We start from the raw sequence: 15,540 nt of genomic DNA, 5'->3' as shown, positions 1-15,540 counted from the left end.
AGACCCAAAAATCCTCTCAATTCTTTGAGTGTAGTTGGTGTAAGCCATCTTCTCATTACTGCCACCTTTTCTGGGTTAGTGCCACTCTTTCTCTTATGATGATGTGCCCTAGATACTCCACTTGTTGCGGTCCAAAGAAGCACTTGGATCTTTTGGCATACAGTTGATTTTTCCTCAATAGTTTTAGGACCTCCTTGAGATGCTCCATATGCTCTTCTAATGTTTGGCTGTACACAAGAATATCATCAAGAAAACTAATACAAATTTTTTGAGGTAAGTAGAGAAAACCTCATTCATGATGGCTTGAAATGTTGCCGGTGCATTGGTTAACCCAAAGGGCATAACCAAAAATTCATAATGCCCCATATGAGTTCTGAATGCTGTCTTTTGCATATCTTCAGGGTTCATCCTTACCTGATGGTATCCAGATCTCAAGTCTATTTAAGAAAAATATTGAGATCCTTCAAGTTCATCCAGGAGATCATTAATTAGTAGAATGGGATATTTGTCTTTCACTGTCGCCTTATTTAGTTGTCTGTAATCCACACAAAATCTCAGCTATTATCCTTCTTCTTAACTAAAAGCACTGATGATACATATGGGCTGGTACTGGGTTGAATGATAGCAGAACTGAGCATTCTTGTATTTGTCTCTCTATTTCATCTTTTTGTTCAAAAGTATACCTATAAGGCCGAATGTTGATAGGTTGGTTCCAAGCAGCAGTGGTACTCTGTGGTTTTATGGTCTGCTGGGGGCAATCCTTTAGATTCTTGGAACACATTGAGTATTGTTCTAAAACCTCTTTCACTGTTGAAGGTATTTCTACTTCTCCTTTGCTCTTCTCAGTATTCACCAGGTGCCTGATAGCACAACAATTTTTCTTTAGTCCAGCCTTATACCACTGTATAGCTATAACCATTTGGAGTTTGACCTTGGTAGATTTCAATTTGGACCCTTCAGTTATGCCTTTAAGAGTCATCTGTTTTCCTTCCTTGGTGAATGTAATAGAATTATTTTGATAGTCAAAAATTATCTTCCATAGGTTCTCAACCAATCTATTCTCAAGATTATACTTGATCCATCCAGTCTGATCACCCTTAGATCTGTCTGATATGGTTCTCCTTACATGGTCCACTGGAAGTTGGCATATTTTAATTTACTTAGGACCTTGTGTCCATTGGCCACAGTCACTATAAGAGGATTTGCAATGGTAGGAGTAGCCTTTACTTCTTTGGCTATCTGAAAATCTATAAAACTGTGAGTGCTTCCTGTATCAATCAGAATAATCACTGTCTTATTACCTCTTCTTCTGTATTTTGATGGTTTCATTCTAATTTGTCCAACTAGAGCAATACTGCTATTTTCAACTCATTCTTTTTTCCATCTTGCATCATAATTTCTTCTTCTTCTTCTTTCCTCATGTAAAAGATGCTTATCAATTACCTCATCTGCTTCTACTGTGGTATTGATTGAATGAGCTGATTTCTGAGAACATTGGTGGCCAATATGATACTTCTCCCAGATCTAAAGCATAAGCCTGCTGCCTTCCTTTGTTCCCATTGCTGCCTTCCAGCTTCTTGAGGTAAGTTTGCAAATTTGGTACTTTGGGGCTTATGTATTTCTCTTGTGCAGCAAATTTTGGAGCATGATATCCAGCAGGTTGTGAGAAAGTTGTTCTATTAGCCCCTTTACTCTTCCTCCACATTACTGCTAGTGCTTGTTCGTGTAATTTTGCCTGTTCATACACTTCTTCCAATGTAATAGGATGAGATAAATCAATAAATGGTACCAGCTCTTCTTTTAATCCACTGATGTAGCTTTCTATGAAATGTCTCTCGATGAGCACTGGATTGTAATACAGCATTCTAACTCTCAGATCTTCAAACTTCTCTTGATATTTCTTCACAATTTCTGTTTGTACTAATTTATTAAATTCTCTAATTAACTACTTCATACTGCTATTATCAAATCTTCTGTTCACTGCTTCTACTAGTTCTTTTCAATTCAAATTTGATTTATCTATCAGATATCCTTCCTTCCATCTGTGTGTCTTTCCTATGAAATACATGGTGGCTATTTTCACCCAGTGAGTACAGGGATTTGGTATATTTTGAAGTATTGCTTATATTTGCTGCCCCATTCTCTGGGTTTCTCTCCACTAAAAGTTGAAAATCCAATTTGGATAAGGTATATGAAAGTTTGTTCTGCTTGAAAGGTCCTCCATTCTGTCCATTGACTTGTATGGAGTGGGTAATATTTTTTTGCCCTTATCTTCAGCTGCTAATGCTGATGAACTTGCGCCAGGTTGATCTTGTATATTTATTTTTATAATTATTGGGGTGTTGTATGCAGAGATTGAAGTAACAGGTTGGGATACTGATGATTAGGGTGTCATAAGCTTTAGCAACTGCTCATGCTTGTGATTCTGTTCCTGCATCATGATTTCATGCCTCTTTGCTATTTCAATCTACAGTGCTTCATATCTCTACTTTTTTTCTAGTTGTATCTCATCTAACTACTTTGCCAGAAATCCCATTTGGTGTTATATTCTTTAGTAACTTGATGAATTCTTCCTTATATCTGACTATGGCATTTAGTGGTAAGTACCTGCATTTTTTCTTCTAAAATTCTGAGGCTTTCACTGATTTTTCTTAATCTGGTTCCCTCAGCCATTCCTTCTTCTTTCTAGAAGAATTAGTTCTGATATTTAGTTCTATTTCTATATTTTTTCATCCCTATTTTGAATTCATTTGAGCTACTTTGAGCAGATTTTATACTACTACTTTACTCTTCTAGCTACTGAAAATTTACATCCAAGATGGCCATGATGATCTTGAGCCTAATTGCTGTTCCTAAGTTTTGGAGTAGTAATCACTCCCAGATCTTGATACAGATTAAATCTATGCTATTTCTGTTCAGATCTAAGCTGCTGCTATTCAGATCTATGCTATTACTGTTTACTTGGTATGAAATTCAGAGATCTATTGAATACCTGATGCTGATCTACTGAACTAGATAGATCCAAGTGAGAGTAGTGTCCCCGCCCTCAGATCCAAGAATTCCACTACTCTGATACCAAGTTGTAATGTCCCAATGCTCTGAGATAAGTCTTCCTGGCCGAATGTTTCTAGATCTATGTAGATCCAGGTACAGAAAATGAAGAGTAAGGGTTGAAGAGGGATTTCTAGTAAATCTAAGAGGGAAATAGGGAGAAAAGGAGAAGAATTTAGAGAGGAGGAGGAGGAGGGGTCTGGGAGTAGATCTGAGATGAAGAGGAGGAAAATTTAGGAGAAAAAATATTCGTTCATTGTTTGACCTCTTTAACTTTCTGTTACATGCTATTTGTACTTCAGCTATTAAGCTGATATTATAGTGAATGGGTCTGGATGGGCTTCTGCAGTCTTGGGCCTGGGCTGTAAATGCTTGCTTCTTAACGGGTTCAGATTTCGAATCTGGATTTTACCCGTTACCCACATATCCGTGGATCCCAGATATTTGGATTATGTCGGCCAAACTCTCTGGAATCCTCTAATCCTGTCTTGTCCGACTTCCTCTCTTCTCCTCTTCCTGATTGCAAACCCTAGCGGCCATCTGGGGTTCCATTTCCTTCATTGGTCTCAAATCGGTGCTCCAGATGGACAAGAAGCTCTTCAGGTCCCTTACACTAAGGTTCTTTCCCAGATAAGTGCTCTATCTTTTTTTTTTTACTATTTCTTTCTTTTATACACTAAAGTTCTCTCTTTTGTTGCAGAGAGTGTTACAATTTTCGATCCATTGGGCTACACAAGAAGCATCAAGCAAGTATCTTTCTACACATTTAAGCTGGTTGTGTGAAACTTAAGATTGAGATCAAAAGATACAACAATGAATGTGTAGGATACACAACAGAGGCAGCAACCATTGACAACTTCAGCAGCAACGTGTCCTGTGAAAGCAACCAGACACAGCAAAACCCTGACAGCCATCATAAAGCATATAAAGTTGCCCCACCACCAAAATCAAGAAACAAGAAATCCACCAAAGAATGAGCAACTATTCCAAAACAAAATACAAAAGATAATATAGAACAACTAAGAAATCAATCGCAAGAACCGAATTCCCATTCATCAGTGAATCCTGATGGCTTCTTTTTGCCATCTTGTCATTGAACAAAAAATCTCATTCATCGATCACTCAGTTAATAAATACAGAATAACTAATCCAAACAAAAAGTCCTAGAAAATGAAGAGAAAACAACTTCTTAACCATCCTCATGCGTCAAACCCTCTTCTTTTTTTGCCCCCCCACCCCCAAGAGAAATCAGTCCCTCAATTAAACATTATAGAATAACAAATCGATAAAAAAAATCATAAAATACAAAAAGATAGAAGAATTTCACCAAGGAGCCGGGAGGCCTTCGACATCGAGATCAGGCCCTTCTCGATTCCAGCTATTCAGCACCCACACCGAATAGATCAAGATCGAGACACCACGATGCCTGCAAGAAGCTAAAGAACTTGAGGAGGAAGGCGAGGCAGCTCCGGCCAAAGCTGGGATGCATCTTTCCCTCCTTCCCTAATCCTCTCTCTCCACCTCCAGTAGCAAAAATCCTAGGGCGGAAGCACCCCAAGAACTCGAGAATTCTGCTAAATTCGAAGCCCTGCACCTCCCCACTTTCTTCGATTTCTTCTTCTTCTGGGGAGAGAGAAGAGGGGAGTAAGCGATAATCGGAGAAAAGAGAGGTGCGGTTAACCGAAAACTTTAGATAATATTTAGATAAAAACTAATTTTTTATATCTTTTATATATTAAAAAATAGTTCAACAATTTATTATCCATATACTTTACATTATTACTTCTGTTGCTAACATTTTACCCATATTTTTCATAATAATCTTTATTATATAAATACTATTATTATATATAATAATATATTATTTCTATTATAGATATCATAATATATAATATTATATAATATATATTTTATGTATAATATAATATAATTATATGTGTTTTATGCATAACATAATGTAATAAATTATATTATATATAATAAAATAATAAATATTATAATATAGTATATAATATTAATATATATTAAAATAATATATTATTATATTATGTTATATTATAATAATATAAATATTAATATTATATTATAATTTAAAACATTATACCATAATATTATATTATTATAATAATATATTATATTAAAATAATAAAATATTATTATTTAAATATTATATTATATTATATTATATATAAGATGATATTGTATATATATTATTATTATTACAAGATTAATGATATATTAGGAATGAAATAAAATTGTTGTTTTTTTGATTAATAGTTAAATGATTTAGGACAAGACTTTCTTCCTATTTTATAGATAAATATTGTTTATAAAAAAATAATTTATCTATTTAAAGAAGAATACTACATGCTTTTTGATATATATCTAACAACGTCCAATGCGCACTTCAATTAAATTGATACAGAGTTTTTAATTAGAACATATTTTTATCTTGAGTTATGTATCAGATTATTGTTGGGTGTGTTTTAAAGAAACTCATAAACTCAAAAACTTGGCCTTGTTGAACAATTACCTTTCTTTATAGCCCTTTAATTAATACATTTCCTGCTTGGCATGTTCTTATCACTTAAATTTGTTTCTTTCATGCAATGTTAGTCTACCTTCTATGTTAAGCCAGGAGTTTAATTACTTAAAGATCAAGATTCTTTTGACAGCTCATAACATCAGTAGCACTTCCCAGAAAAGTAAGTAGAACATTCTACTTTTCTCACTTATATAATTTACAAGATGACTTAAAAGAAAGTTGATGGATGGCCATGCATGGGACGTATGTTTTTGTAGTTTTGTTGACGATTTTGAGTCACAGACCGACAAGAAAAAAATTTAGGAAGAGTGACAAAATTAAGAAGTAAACCTAATGGTCTGGGTGTGAGGGAAATTCGTAAGTCCTGAGGTTGAAAAATAATTCATGAGAAGTTATAACTCCATCTATAATATTTTCTGTTAGTTCAGATTATGTTATCTGATGAAAACCAGTGGCATCACAAATTTTTAGACCCATTTTCCATTCTTCTAAGCGTATGTACTGATAAGTGACAACATGAATTGAAGGAAGTCTTATTTCTTGGTGTCAATATACATTGGTAAATTTTATGTGCTGGTGACATAAACAATTGGGTATATCAGCTCTATAGCTTCTATAATTAGAATATAAGTACATGTAAATATTCCTGTGAAGCTTTATCATTCATTTTTTTGATTATATTTCATTGATGACAGATAAAATCCATGAGGGAGATGTCCTTTGCAGACCTCAATGAGCTTGACCAAAAAATTACTTTAGAGTTGCAGCAGGTTCTAATATCTCTCGTGATTTTGTAAAAGAGAATTTAGATTTTCTTTAAAACATTAATAGAAGAAGTTCTTGTATTAAAAACAATTAAGCTTCTACCACCTTTCTGATGGGGAATAACTTATGTATCTATCTTGGTATTTTTATTGTCCACAGCATGATGCTCTCATACCGCCCGCAAAGCAGCCAGAACAGTATGAAAAATTGAAAAGATTTAAGATAATGTTAGAGCGGATTTCAATGATTCTACAGATATCAAAGAGTAATATTCATATTGGTTTGAAGGAAAAACTTCCTACATACGAGAAACTAATTGTTGATGTTCTAGCTTCCAATAAAAAGAAAATTATACCATCACAACCACAGGGCCAGCAACAATTCCAGCATCCTGGTGGACTTGCTCACTCATCCCAGGTTTCTCAGCTTCAGCAGCATGACAATCACATGAATCAGGTGCAACACATGAATTTACAAGGTTCAACAACTTCAATGCAGCCAGCTTCTGTGACTGGCATGCAACATGTATCCATGCCTTTGCCAACCCACTTTGGTGTTCCAACAACACAGCAGAATATCACAAATGCATTACAGCCTGGTTCTATTTCGGATTCAGCTCAAGGCAGTTCATCTAATTCATTGCAGCAGGGTGCTATAGGTTCCATGCCACAAGGTGGTGGAGGATCTGTGCCAAGTACCATTAATGCACCTCAACGGACCAATGCCAATGCTTTGTCAAGCAGCTCTATGAATACATTACAACCTAATGCTATCCTTATGCAACCAAGTTCTAACACACTACAGTAGCAGCAGGAACAACAACAGCAATTGATGGAAACTCAGCAAATGAAGCAGCAGTCACAACAGCGCCATTTGCAGCAACAAAACAAGTGCTTCAGCAACAGCAAAAGCAGCAATTAATGCAGTCGCAGCCATCACTGGAGCAGCAGTTGCACCAATAAGAAAAACAACAACCAGCACAGATGCTGGCACACCAAATGCCCCAGCTTCACCAGACAAATGAAGCCAACGAGTCAAAAGTAAGACCAGGGTTAGGCATCAAACCTGGTCTCAATCAACAATGTTACTCTACTGGCCAGCACCATGGGTATTATCATCAACAACTGAAGCCAAGTGCTTCTGGTGCTTCTTTTCCAATTTCCTCACCTCAAAATTTTCAAGTCTTATCACCTCAAAATTCACACCATGCTTCTCCTCAAGCTAATCAGTGCAGTTTGTTGTCTTCTCAAGTAAAAGGTGGAACCCCTCTGCAATCAGCTGGCTCACCCTTTGTTCCATCTCCTTTCACTCCCATGGCCCCATCTCCTATACCAGTGGATTCTGACAAACATCTTTCTGGTATCTCATCGCTTATTAATGCTGGACACGTTGGACATCAGCAATCAGCTCTTGCACCACCTCAAGCACTGGCTGTTGGTACACCTGGCATATCAGCCTCATCCATTCTAGAAGAAAGCTCCAGTCCAGATGGTAATCAGGCTAATGCATCAAGTATAGCTCCTGACAAAATGAGTACATCAGAATGGCCTCTAGGGCGCTTAATTAAAGTGGTTGGTCATCTTTTTTTACTGTTGTTTCTTTCCATGTTATCTTATGTAGAAATATGTACTAATCAAGTTGCATCACATCTACTTCCTCTGTAAGGGGTCAACTGTGTCACGCCCCAAATTTAAGATATGACATGGTCATATTATCAAGGAATGGAGCTCTCGATAACACAAAGCCAATCAATCATAATCAGCTAAAATTCAACAAATAAAAGATTCAATTACATTATTCATCAAATAATTAAACCAAAATTGGTTCAAAGCATCTAAATCCGAAAAAAAATATTAACTCAAGTCTCAAGATTCATAAATAAATAACTACAAGCCCATTCTAAATTTTTAAAATAAAATTTTCAAGCTTGTTTCGTAGATCTCCAAGCCTGAATTTTCTTTGCAGATCCTAACCTTATTTCTCTGTTAAAGAAAAAAAAATAAAAAGAATATGAGCTACACTAACCCAGTAAGTAGAACCTGTGCTTCCTTATCGGATCAAGCATAAATTTTTCATGATAATGCATTATTTAGAAAATAACAGATAATATAAAATAAAATATTTATAGAATATATAATAAAATAAGTCATAAACTAATCATGCATGCATAAATCATGAACATTTCATAAACATGATTTGTAAATCATTCTTGTCATATATTCATGTCATGTTTCTAAATCTTGCTAATAGATATTCATGCTATGGTCACTTTATACCTGTGACAGGACCAGTGTTCTTAATCGATAAGTTTATATTTCGTATGCAACTTTATACCCACTGGCAGGACCTGTGTTCTTTTGGATGCTAGCTCCGAATATCAACCTTCTTCGAAAGGATTCGTTCATAGCTATCTGAGAACCTTTAAAATCTTTATATCTTTTCTTAAAAATACATAAATAGATGAAAAAATAATAAAATTTATGCTTCATAATTATGCTATTTTATAAAACATATTCATGGAATCAATGCTTATAACAAAATATATTTTTTCATATCACATATACTGATCTTTATTTTATGAAAAAAATATGATTGCAGCAATAATTTTTTGAATGAAAAAAATATGATTATTTGAAAATAAATAAAGAGCGTAAGATCCATTTATCTCGATCGTCCTAGATCTTTAGTCTTCCTTAATCTTTAGTCTTCCTTAATCTTTAGTTTTCTTAATTAATCAGATATTTTATTTAAAATATTAAATTATGATCAATTTTTATTTATAAATTTAATAAATTTAATAATAAAAGAAATGATTGACTAGGTGATCAGTCTATTAAATCATCCGGGCACTAAATCGATTTAGGGTCATGGATCTCTAGAAGAGAAAAGATGCCCGATACATGATCTACAAGTCTTTCTTAGAGAGAGAAAGGAGGAGAGAGAAAATTTTAGAGAGATTTAGAGAGAGAGAAAGAGAGAGAAAGAGGGGGAGAGAGAAAATTCTCTCTCTTTTTTCTTTTTTTTTCTTTTCTTTTTTTTTTCTTTTTTTTTTCTCTTCTTTTTCTTCCTTCTTTCCTCTTCTTTGGCCGAACGGGAGGGACCAGAGGGGCGTCGCCGTGGTCCGCGGGCTGCAGCAGCACGGCCGATGGTCCGCAGCGGCGGCCGACAGCAGGAGCAAGAGAACGCCGGCGGTGAGGCTCGGCCAGCGGAAGATTTAGAAAAAAATGAAAAACAGGGGACCGCCTCCTTTCCATGGATTTCTCCGGTCATTGGCCAATCACCGGTGGCCATGACTTTCGAAAAAGATAGATAGAGGGGTGGGGGTCCAAACCTAAGGGTGAGATACCACAAACGACTGCGTCGGTGGTCGAAAAAGGGAGAAAGATGTCTCGGCGAAAGGGAAAACCAGGGCATCCTTTTCTTCTAGATTTCCGGCAAAGTCGGCGGCCGGCAATGATGTTTGGGGCCAGAGGGGAAAGGGAAGAGGAAGAAAGGTTGGAACCTTACCTGAGTTCCGGTGGTGTCTCCGGCCTCTGTTTTCCGGCGAGCACAAGAATAGGAGGCCGCGGCCAGTCTTAGAGGAGAGGAGAGGGGATCTTATAGGGGGAGGGGAGGCCGAATCCTTCCCAGATTCGACTTCTCTTTTCCAGTGGGATCGGTGGAAGAAGACTCCCAACAGGAGTCTTCTTCATCATTTTTTTTTTTTTTGCTGTGGGCCTGATGGGCCAAACATGGGTGGGCTTGATGAATTTAAAATCGGGTATTACAAACTGTTCAATCACATTCTGCATTGCCTAGATTAGCACAAATTTTGGAGTTGTTGTTGAGCTTTACATTTTTTGCACAATATAAAACTTGGGACTTGCTTTGTTCAAAAGATATTGTTTATCTGACCTTTATTCTTTACATCTTCTATAGCTTTATATTCAATTAAAAAATTGACCTTGCAGAAATTCACGAGTTCATCTTATACAAGGATATGAACAATCACAGTATGAGGGTTGTACAGTTTTCCTGAGGGATGGTATTCCCCATGACCATCCTGCTTCCAGCCCCTGGATGCAGTGTGTCCTGTTCGCATCTTGACCAATTTAAGGTGGACCCAGAGTAAAATGGTTATTTGGGCCCAATAAAGCACATATCTCACTTATATGGTGCACAAAACCCTGTTCAGTGCTAATTCCATGAACGTGAAGCAACAAGGAAGGAGGAGGGGGGGGGGAGATGCTAACCCCCCTCCTCTAGTCCACCCAGGAGCCTACATGACCCAGGGGCTGTCCCAATCCCATGTTCGTGCTGGAGCTGTATGGTACCAGTGGTGCTGTCCCTTTCTGCTAATATTCGAATCCATGATCTTATATGCCATGCTAAAGAAAGACAATAATATGAATCATATAATTTTTCAAAAATACAAGTTCATTGTAGAATTCCTGCTTACATTCTTGCAATTCATTGAAATTAAGGTAGAGTTTGGGCTTCTTAGTGACTTTACTAAATGGATGCTTGATAATTACATCTAGCAGTTCAACTCTTTTCTGATGTTATTATTGAGTAATATCGGGTTAATGAAATTAATGTTAGATTCTTATCATTTAATTTTTTGGAAATTTGTGCCACATTTGTTTCTTGTAGGACGACAATATAATGGTATTGACATTTAAATATTTTTTAGTGTTAAAAGTTCTATTTAAAGAAAATGAATGTAATTAAACCAAATATTGGCAATGATAGGTTATATGGTAACCCAAAGAACATTACAGAAATTGATCCATTTATGTAAGCTTCGTTGATTATTGTTTTGGGTGCAAATATGAGAGAAAATTGCACTCATCACTATTGAATCAATCCAGTCTTGCTTTGATCATTCTGGATCAATGAACATGTCTTTGCATGCTCCTGATCCAGTATTTTTGGTTACATCTGATCTTATTAAAGATAATTTAGCATCTCTTCGTTCGAATCTTTGGTAGTGGGCATGCATGATGCAGTGTATTTTCTAGAGTTCAAGACTCAGAAATACCCTAACACTCGTGGAACTCTTTCAGGTAAAGTCATCATCTCCAAAGGCTTGAGCTCTGCCATTAGTGAAATTGGATATGTTGTTAGCATGATTGACAGAATAGCAGGTTCAGCACCCGGCAATGGTTCTAAGGCTGCTGTTGGTGAAGATTTAGTTGCCATGACCAAGTGCCGTCAGCAAGCTAGAAACTTCAAGTCACAAGATGGAATCTCTACAGCAAAGAAAATGAAGCATAACACAAATTCTATGCCCTTGAATAATATGTCGTTGGCTGGCAGTGTAAATGATAGCACCAAGCAATCTTTTGGTTTTGATACATCTGAGTTGGAGTCAACTGCAACATCCGTGTCAAGAGGCAGAAAATTGAGGTACATATTATCCAGATTATTTCTTGAGTCTGACAGTTATTCAGTTTGTTTTATTGAGTTCTTTGTGTATATATTTTCTTTAATGTCGCTTTGATGATACTTTGTAGTCTTAAAGTCTGGTAATAAGCTTTTCTATCGGCTTCATGTCATGAAGAAGTGTGCTTATATACAAAATTTAAAATTTATTGAGTTTGTAGTTTTAAAGTCTGGAAACATCTACTTTTGGTATAGTTTTTCTCAAGCATGATGAAATTTAACCACTCTTCAATTTAACAATGCAAGTCAAACCGACAATCATACGTAGTAATCTGTATATATGTAATATTAATTGGATCACACATTAAATTTTATATGTTTGGTAAAAGGCTTAGTTTAGAAAAACAATGATGGGCTATCCAAACTGTTGATCATAATCTATTCGATTAAGAATACCTAATAATAGTGCATATGTCTTGCATGAATAGATATACCAAAATCATGTGCTATTTTTTTTTAATTTCTGCATTTTAGTTATCCATTCTCTTTCTTAGCTTTTTGTGAGTTTGCTTTTTCCAAGTTCTGGATTTTTGCCTTTACTTGAATTGTTCCAAAAGGCTGAACTTGTCATTATGCATGGAATTTCCTCATTCATTGACTCCACCAGGAGTCATAGGTATTGGGCATTTATGGGCAATTTGTGTATTTAGAGTTCTGTTGTCAATATTGGTCGGAGGTGTGATATGTCTCTGTTTATAAATAACAAAAAAAATGGACAAGAAAGATTTTGAATGGTTGAAAATTTTAGTAGTGAAAGAGGAATTCCAGATGTTTCTGATAATATCAAAATCAGCACACATCATTTCTGGATGGAATTATGCATAATTACCAGTGTTGAATATCTTGTAGATAATACTTTATTATAGCCAACCCCCCCTGGGATCTGGTCAGGGCATCAAAAATCTCAACATTACTGAATGGATACATCTGATTGCAGGTAAACCATGCTCTACTGGAAGAAGAGATTAAGGAGATAGATCAGCAGCTCATTATTACAATAGTCAACATAAGTGAAGAGGATGCTGATTCAGTTGCTGTTGCATCTGATGGAGAAGGAACAGTCATCAAATGTTCTTTCACTGCAGTGGCTTTCAGTCCAAGTTTGAAGTCTCAATTCGCTTCATTACATATGGTAAGTCCGATGGGGATAGAGTTGCATATGTGCTTCTAATATATATTACTTGGCATAAATTTGCTTTATGCAGAGTCCGATTTTGCCTCTCAGGTTGTTCGTCCCTGCAAACTATCCTAAGTATTCCCCTATTCTCTTAGGCAAGCTTCCAGATGAATCAAGGTGGGATGTAAAAACTTACATTTATGTGCTTATTTGTCAAGGCAATCCTGTTCTCTTGCCACCACAAAACACATCATTGAGGCTATGGAGAAATAAGGCTATCTTCTGATAATTCTGATAAGCATGATATACATTATTCATCATCATGGATTGTCCACAGGAAGTAATGCAGTTTGAGTAACGTTAAAAATAAAGCTACCTGTTAACCATCAAATTTTTTATGGAAACATCAATGATCCAACCATTACGAGGGAACAAGACTAGACGCGACAAAAGTGGAAAATACATTTGCAGCTGCTACTTGGATGCACTGTATTTGCATAATTTGGCTATCATTCGATTGATGGCAAATGTAGCCTCAACCTGAGATGTAACTGTTCCTTTTTTTTTCTCTCCATTTCCTGTTGCTTAGCATGCTCCATCTTCCATTTACCTAATAATTATGCATAATGTTCATAGCATGCTTTTAGACAGTTGCAGATTACTATGATGATAGGATATACATTGATTACATTCACAATGGAGTACTTTAATATGGTAATACATTGATAGAAGGTTGCTGATTGATAATATGTTTACTACTATGATTCATATGGGCGATTATTTTATAAGAAGATACATAATATATTCTATGATTTATAGAGGAATTAATTTTTTCGAATGTGGATCTCATGCCAATTTTTTAATTCGCAAGCCTAGATAAATTTTATTAAAAGATTTTTGAAATGCTTTTAAATTGTTAAAACAAAAATGATTGTGTTTTGTTGGGACAAGTAGGAGAATGTTCAGCATGATCTAATTCAGACCAATTCATATGTGGGCTTCACTAACATGATACTAGGATTTATTTATTTATTTATTTTAATCTGAGTTCTATATTTAAGATAAAATCCTCAGAATTGGGATTTGGAAACTAAAGTGGGTGACAACGAGCACATGCAGCTCTTGTTCTTGTGTTACAGCTCGACTCTCTAGACCAGTAGATAGAGTTTCGTTTTCTTTTACATGATTCTATTGCCCACACAGTTGAATACAACTGTCTACCATAAAAAGAGGAGAAAAAGAATATGAGGACGAGCACTCGAAAGGCATGATTAGTCAAGAAAGTTTCAAATAGAGTATGGGGATAATGATAGTCCAGCTTTTTTTCTGAAAAGAGAGAGAGAGAGAAAAAAAAAACTCTTGTTGGATGGATGTCTGGCCAGGACACCACCTTCCAGGATCTTTCTGGTAGCACACGTTGCAGCAGAAAGAAAGAAGAAATAAAATAGAAAATGATCAATGACGTGGATCAGCCAAAAAAGGATTCACCTCCACGGGACATGCAAACTTCACTATGAGAAAAAAAAATTTTACAAGAGGAGATCTTACCCTCAACCCTCGTATACCCAATTTCTCCCTCATAGAAAGTTCTCCTTCATAAAAGCTCTCTCTCTAGGAAGACCCCCCTGAACCCCTGAAGTGATCACTGTCCCCTGTTCAAGAGCCTCCCTGCTCTTTCTCTCAGCATCTCAGCCTCTCTCTCTCTCTCTCCATGGGTTCTCTTCTCGGATTTCCACATGAAGCCATTCGCACCACGAGACCACCAGGCCACCACAATCCTCTGTTCCATGCATCAGGCCTTTTAAAGGCCTTAAAAATGTGTTAGATTAGGTTTAGGAGTCCTAATCAGGCCCAAATCAAGTAATAAAATCTCCTAAGCTGTCGGATCAACATCGAAATCAACCCATGCCCTCTGATCATGTGCCGGTCCATAGAACAGTGCTGTGAACTACGAAAAATGGTGAAAAATGCCCACGTGGTCCACGGACCTCTCTGTGCACCGTCTGATTCATGATGGATCGGGCAAACAGGCTCCCAGTGGGTACCCAGGCCTAGGCTGGCCCGTGCATGGGCTTGGGCCGTGCATGCGCCACGTGCTCGGGCCTGGGCTGGCCCATGTGCCCATGCCTGGGCCGGGCACCGCACGCCTTGGCCTGGGTCGGGTGCCGCATGTTGGGCCATGCCCTACCGCATGCTGTCGCATCACCGCTGCTCCACCGATCGGCCGTCGGTGGTCCTCCATTGCTTCGAATTTCATGCCATCTTCAATCGTGCGTATCTTGATCGTTCGAACTCCATTTGGGGTGATCTTAATCTCGTTGGACTTCATTTTTTATTGTAGACCTCACTGTGGACTTAATATGGACCGAATTTTGAGATGTTAAATTCTAATAATCTCCACCTCAACTCGATATTCGGCCTCCTTCTAACTCCGAAAGCTTCTGAATCTCCTCGCCTCCATGCCTTGGGGCATCACCTACTAATCATAGATGGGCAAACATGAGAGTCGAGCCAGGTCGCTCGATCTCATCTCCGTCGTATGCTGTGCCCCTCCTGATCTAAGACCTACTCGGGGCATCATCCTGCGGCACTAAGAATCTTGCCTTGCGACGTTGCCTCTCATCCTCCCGAGTCTCCT

The 15,540-nt window shown here is 37.0% G+C and overlaps 1 pseudogene; it reads left to right on the top strand.

Annotated features, from left to right (window-relative positions):
- Positions 1-2,586: 2,586 nt before the first annotated feature.
- Positions 2,587-13,188, top strand: LOC140855243 (mediator of RNA polymerase II transcription subunit 15a-like; annotated as a pseudogene).
- The last annotated feature ends 2,352 nt before the right edge of the window (positions 13,189-15,540 follow it).

The sequence above is a fragment of the Elaeis guineensis genome, chromosome 2, assembly GCF_000442705.2.
Source record: "Elaeis guineensis isolate ETL-2024a chromosome 2, EG11, whole genome shotgun sequence".
Classification (NCBI taxonomy): domain Eukaryota; kingdom Viridiplantae; phylum Streptophyta; class Magnoliopsida; order Arecales; family Arecaceae; genus Elaeis; species Elaeis guineensis.
The sequence above is the reverse complement of the archived record's forward strand: the minus strand, read 5'-3'. Positions and strand labels throughout refer to the sequence as shown.